This window comes from Lathyrus oleraceus, chromosome 2 (assembly GCF_024323335.1).
Source record: "Lathyrus oleraceus cultivar Zhongwan6 chromosome 2, CAAS_Psat_ZW6_1.0, whole genome shotgun sequence".
NCBI classification, from domain to species: domain Eukaryota; kingdom Viridiplantae; phylum Streptophyta; class Magnoliopsida; order Fabales; family Fabaceae; genus Lathyrus; species Lathyrus oleraceus.
The window spans coordinates 115,195,897-115,202,550 of NC_066580.1; positions in this window are offsets into that span (position 1 = coordinate 115,195,897).

The window sequence follows — 6,654 nt, forward strand, 5'->3', positions numbered from 1 at the left end:
AGGCCCTAATGTGAAGAAGAACTCATTGCCCGAACATGGGAAATCTGTCAACATGGTCCAGGGTTACCCTGGAAAATACAAGGTCAAATATGTCAGTCATATTCAACAGTCTCTGGTCCAGATGCATCGTTTGTTATGTGACTACAGTCATTATGAGCATGACCATGATAGATGTCGAGTCTGCTCTATTAACCGATTGGGTTGTTGCCAGGTGCGCAAGGATGTTCAGGAAATGCTGGACGAAGGAGTCATTGAGATCCTTCAAAATAGGAATGTTGATGAAAATGAGCCTGAGGTCAACGTGATTTCCCCAGTGTTCCGGATACCCGAGCCTGTTATCATCAAATACAATGGTAGCAAGCAGAAGGCTTCTCCCGCTCTAATCATTAAGCCTGCTGGTCCTGTGCCTTACTCTTCTGAAAAGGCAGTTCCCTATCGCTACAACTCCGTAGCAGTAGAGAATGGGAAAGAGGTGTCCTTGCCCTCTTCTTCTGTTGTGAATATTGCCGATGTTAGCGGTTTGACCCGTAGTGGCCGTGTATTTTCAGCACCGCCGAAGCCTCAAATTAATGCTGATTTTGTTGAACGCTCGATCGGGAACGCTGTGAATTCTCCGAATCCGGCACTTGCTGTTAAGCCCTCCTCCGTACTGAAAACTCCTACTTCTGTTGGCCCGAGTGGCAATGTGAAAGAAGATTGTGATGAGATGCTGAGACTCATCAAAAGGAGCGAGTACAATGTTGTAGACCAACTTCTACAAACGCCATCCAAAATATCTGTGTTATCCTTACTCTTAAATTCAGAACCACACCGAGAGGCTCTGCAGAAGGTGTTGGATGTGGCATATGTAGATCACGATGTCACTTTGGAGCAATTCGATAGCATTGTTGCAAACATTACTGCTTGCAACAACCTGAGCTTTTGTGACTCTGATCTCCCTGAGGAGGGAAGAGACCATAACTTGGCTTTACACATATCTATGAATTGCAAAGACGATGCCATGTCCAATGTGCTGGTGGACACCGGGTCATCATTGAACGTATTACCAAAGTCCACTCTCTCAAAGCTATCATATCAAGGGCCTCCCATGAGGCAGAGTGGAGTAGTTGTGAAGGCTTTCGATGGGTCTCGCAAAATTGTGATTGGGGAAGTTGATCTCCAAGTCAAGATCGGACCAAGTGATTTCCAGATTACCTTCCAGGTTATGGATATTCACCCATCGTATAGTTGTCTCTTAGGCAGACCATGGATTCACGAGGCAGGCGCCGTGACGTCCACCCTACACCAGAAATTGAAATTCGTGAAAAACAAGAAGCTGGTGGTGGTAGGGGGAGAAAGGGCTCTCCTGGTTAGCCATTTATCTTCCTTCTCTTATATAGATGTTGAGGTTGAAGTTGAAACTCCTTTCCAAGCTTTATCTATTGTTGAGCCTATTGAGAAGAGAACTCCTTCATTTGCTTCCTACAAAGATGCAAAGCTGGCCATTGAGCGTGGTGCAACCACGGGTTTAGGAAAAATGATTGAGTTAGAAGACAACGAGTCCCGGGCTGGCATAGGTTTTTCTTCTGGTACTTTCAACAAGCAAGGGTTATTCAAGAGCGGAGGTTTCATCCACACTGGTCTAGATGAGGAGGCTGCTGCCGTTTTAGAAGAAGATACAAAGGATTCTGGCAATTTCATCATCCCTAGAGGGGCTGCAACAATTGGGTCGCTGTGGATATTCCAACAGTTGTCCATAAGTCAACGTAATGATCACTTTGTTTAAAAACCCTTCTCCCATGCCAAAAGGAGGAGTGATAACATTGTTGGCAACATAAATACAATGATATTTTCATTCAATAAATTCATGCTAAATGTTTGTTTTTCCTATTTATTTTCCCTTTTTGTTTTTGCATGAAATTGGTGATCACATAAAACCTCAAAATGGAATAAAGTCAATCTTTTCATCTGCATAATGATTTGCCTTGTTTGAATTCTAAATCTTTTCATATCCAAAATCATTATGCAGGTTGATTTCTAAACCCATTGAACATAATGACCCAACACCATCTCCCAATTTTGAATTCCCTGTATTTGAGGCAGAGGAAGATGATGTTGAAGAGGTTCCTGATGAGATCACTCGGCTACTTGAGCATGAAGAGAAGATCATTCAGCCGCATCTTGAGAATTTGGAAACAGTCAACTTGGGGTCTGAAGATTGTGTGCGAGAGGTAAAGATTGGGGCACTTCTGGAAGAATCTGTTAAGAAGGGGTTGATTGAGTTGCTACGATAATATGTTGACGTCTTTGCCTGGTCATATGAAGACATGCCCGGTCTAGATACAGATATTGTGCAACATTTCCTACCTCAAAGCCTGAGTGCATGCCTGTAAAGCAGAAGCTCAGAAGAACTCATCCTGATAGGGCAGTGAAGATCAAAGAGGAAGTTCAGAAGAAAATTGATGCGGGGTTCCTGGTGACTTCTATACATCCTCAATGGGTGGCCAATATTGTGCCCGTGCCTAAGAAAGATGGAAAAGTCCGGATGTGTGTGGACTATAGAGACTTGAATAAAGTTAGTCCGAAAGATGATTTCCCTCTACCACATATTGATATGTTGGTAGATAATACAGCTAAATTCAAAGTATTCTCGTTTATGGACGGATTTTCCGGATATAATCAGATTAAAATGGCACCCGAGGATATGGAGAAGACAACATTCATCACACCTTGGGGAACATTCTGTTATCGAGTGATGCCCTTCGGTTTGAAGAACGTCGGAGCCACGTATGCTATGACCACCTTGTTTCATGATATGATGCACAAGGAGATTGAGGTATATGTTGACGATATGATTGCTAAGTCAAGAACGGAAGTTGAACATGTAGAGCATTTGTTGAAGCTTTTCCAACGTTTGAGGAAATATAAGCTTCGTCTGAATCCCAACAAGTGTACATTTGGAGTCCGTTCTGGCAAGTTATTGGGCTTCATTGTTAGTGAAAGAGGTATTGAGGTTGATCCTGCAAAGGTCAAAGCAATACAAGAGATGCCTACGCCCAAAACTGAGAAGCAAGTCCGAGGTTTTCTTGGCCGCTTGAATTATATCTCCAGATTCATATCCCACATGACTGCCACATGTGCGCCTATATTCAAGCTCCTCCGGAAAGATCAGTCCCATGATTGGACCGAGGATTGCCAGAAAGCTTTCGACAGTATTAAAGAATATCTGTCCGAGCCTCCGATTCTGTCTCCGCCTGTAGAGGGAAGACCTTTGATCATGTATCTGACTGTTCTTGAAGACTCGATGGGTTGTGTCCTTGGTCAACAAGACGAATCAGGGAAGAAGGAGTATGTTATTTACTACCTGAGTAAGAAGTTCACTGATTGTGAGTCTCGATACTCAATACTTGAAAAGACACGTTGTGCTTTGGCTTGGGCTGCTAAGCGCTTACGCCAGTATATGATAAATCATACGACTTGGTTGATATCCAGAATGGATCCAATCAAGTACATCTTCGAGAAGCCTGCTTTAACAGGGAGAATTGCCCGTTGGCAGATGTTGTTATCTGAGTATGATATTGAGTATCGAGCTCAGAAGGCTATTAAAGGTAGTATCTTGGCTGACCATTTGGCACATCAGCCTATTGAAGATTATCAGTCAGTTCAATATGACTTCCCGGATGAGGAAATTCTGTATTTGAAAGTGAAAGATTGCGATGAGCCTACACTTGATGAAGGGCCAGAGCCTGGTTCCAGATGGAGTATGGTGTTTGATGGCGCTGTAAATCAGTATGGAAATGGTATTGGGGCCGTGATTATTACTCCTCAGGGCGCGCATATTCCTTTTACAGCAAGGTTAACTTTCAAATGCACGAATAATATGGCTGAGTATGAGGCCTGTATTATGGAATTGGAGGAATGTATTGATCTAAGGATCAAGCATCTTAATGTATATGGTAATTCGGCCCTCGTTGTTAATCAGATTAAGGGTGAATGGGAAACGTATCAGCCTGGCCTCATTCCATACAGAGATTATGCGAGGAGGATTTCAACGTTCTTTACTGAGGTTGACTTCCATCATATTTCTCGAGATGAGAATCAGATGGCAGATGCTCTTGCTACACTTGCTTCGATGATTGTGGTTAAATTGTGGAATGAAGTCCCCAATATCACCGTGATGCGCTTGGACAGACCAGCTCATGTATTTGCAGTAGAAGAAGTAAAAGATGATAAGCCGTGGTATTATGATATCAAGTGTTTCCTTCAGAGCCAGATTTACCCGCCTGGGGCATCTGTAAAAGATAGGAAGACTTTGAGGAGATTGTCAGGCAGTTTCTACCTCAATGGCGAAGTGCTTTACAAAAGAAATTTTGACATGGTTCTGCTCAGATGCGTGGATAGACACGAAGCAGACCTGTTGATGACTGAGGTCCATGAGGGTTCATTTGGCACTCATTCCAATGGACATGCCATGGCTAGAAAGATGTTGAGAGCAGGCTATTATTGGCTGACAATGGAGTCTGACTGCTGCAAATATGTGAAGAAATGCCATAAGTGTCAGATTTATGCTGATAAGATTCATATTCCCCCGACTATTTTGAATGTGATATCATCACCATGGCCTTTCTCCATGTGGGGAATTGACATGATTGGCATGATAGAGCCGAAAGCGTCCAATGGACACAGATTTATTCTCGTAGCAATTGATTACTTCACCAAGTGGGTTGAAGCGGCGTCGTATGCAAATGTGACCAGGCAGGTGGTCGTGAAGTTTATCAAGAATCAACTCATATGCCGATATGGTGTGCCAGATAAGATCATTACTGATAATGGATCTAACTTGAATAACAAGATGATGAAAGAGCTGTGTAGTGAATTCAAGATTGCACATCATAATTCTTCTCCGTACAGACCCAAGATGAATGGGGTTGTTGAAGCTGCTAACAAGAATATCAAGAAAATTATCCAGAAGATGGTTGTCACTGATGCGTTGTAAATCTTGATGTTCGCAAGTGTACGAACGCGTCAGAGTAATATAAAAGATTATCGAACCACAGAGACCAAATGTCAATCTATCGTTATCTATTGTTATGGTGTTTATCAAAGGCAATTAAAATAGGTGTTTTTGTAGTGTACAATTGAAAAGTAAAGTTTTAAAATATATTTAATTAATAAAGACAGGGTCGAATGTAATTCACATAATTAAATGATAATCCAAGTACTTGCTAATAGAACTACTTATGGGCAATGTTTCCTACTTTGAAAAGAACTAATTTAACGGGAACTGTCGCTTTCGCGTATTCAGAACCGAGTTGTACTCCCTAATCAAACCCTCTTATTGTCACTTATAAAAAGGCGCGCATTGCGTTAGAGTAGTAAACCTATTTTTAAGAAATATAGTATCTTGACTAAGTTGAAAAGTATTATAACCTGGATTTCTTAACCAAAAGAGGTTCTCACGAACCAGACTCTAAACTTATAAACGCGTTCGAAAATAGTTCAAAATCTCTTTTCTTTTTGATGTTAAAAACTCCTAATGAACTAGACAAAGCGCTTTCGCTGTTTTTGAAATAGTTAAAAATAATTAAGTTTAAAAAGACGTTGGACGGCTTTCGATCTTACCCAACGGAATTGAAGTGCGGGAAAACTTAAGTTGAAAGTTAAAATAGCCCTTTAAGTGTTTCTACGAACAATTGTACGGATTACTGGTTTAATTACGATCCTTACATTCTAGCCTTATAAATTTAGCTAGACATGATAAAGTAAAAGTGCATTAAAATAAATAAAAGTAGTGCGAGTGCAGAAAGTAAATAATTTAAAGCGAGTGCGGAAAATAAATGAAAGTAGTGTGAGTGCGGAAAATAAATAATTTAAAGCGAGTGCGAGGAAATAAATAAAATAAAAGCGAGTGCGGGAAATAAATAAAATAAAAGCGAGTGCGAGAAATAAATAAAGTAAAGGCGAGTGCGGGAAATAAATAAAGTAAAGGCGAGTGCGGGAAATAAATAAAGTAAAGGCGAGTAATAAAAACCTGCTCCAATCGGAGGGCTGAGTAAATTGCAATGCGGAAAAGAAAATGGCGGCAGGATTAACTTCCTTCCAAAGTGCTCCAAACTCGAATACAGACTCTATCACAGACTCAATTACACAATTATGGTAACACTCCAATGCGAAGCGATTACCACTTTATAAAACTGAATATATGCCTAAGTGAAACAAAGTTGCTTCTGATTTCGCCTTGTTCCAACGTTCGAATCTTCGTCTGCTCTAAGTTTGGGTGATTGTAAAACTGAATTCGCGTTTCTATTTATAGGCAAATAAAAAAGGTGGAATTGACTTGGATGCCCTTCAACTTGAAAATAGAGGAAACCGTTTTCCTCTTGTGGCGCCCGCCACAAGCACAAAATGGGGCGCCTTAGTGGAAGTGGTGGGAAAATGTGGGAGTTGATGGAAGTTTGAATTGGACACGTCATGGCTTGGACTGTGGCGCCCGCCATGGGGTAAGCCATAAGAGCAAAATGCTGATTTTTAGGGTTTTTGGCTCTTTTTCGCTCCTTTTCTTGATCGGGGCTCCTATTAAGGTAAAAACCTGAAAACAAAAGAAAACACAGTAATAACACAACAAAACGATAATAAAATAACTAGAATGCATGCGAAATCGGAGTCGAAAATACG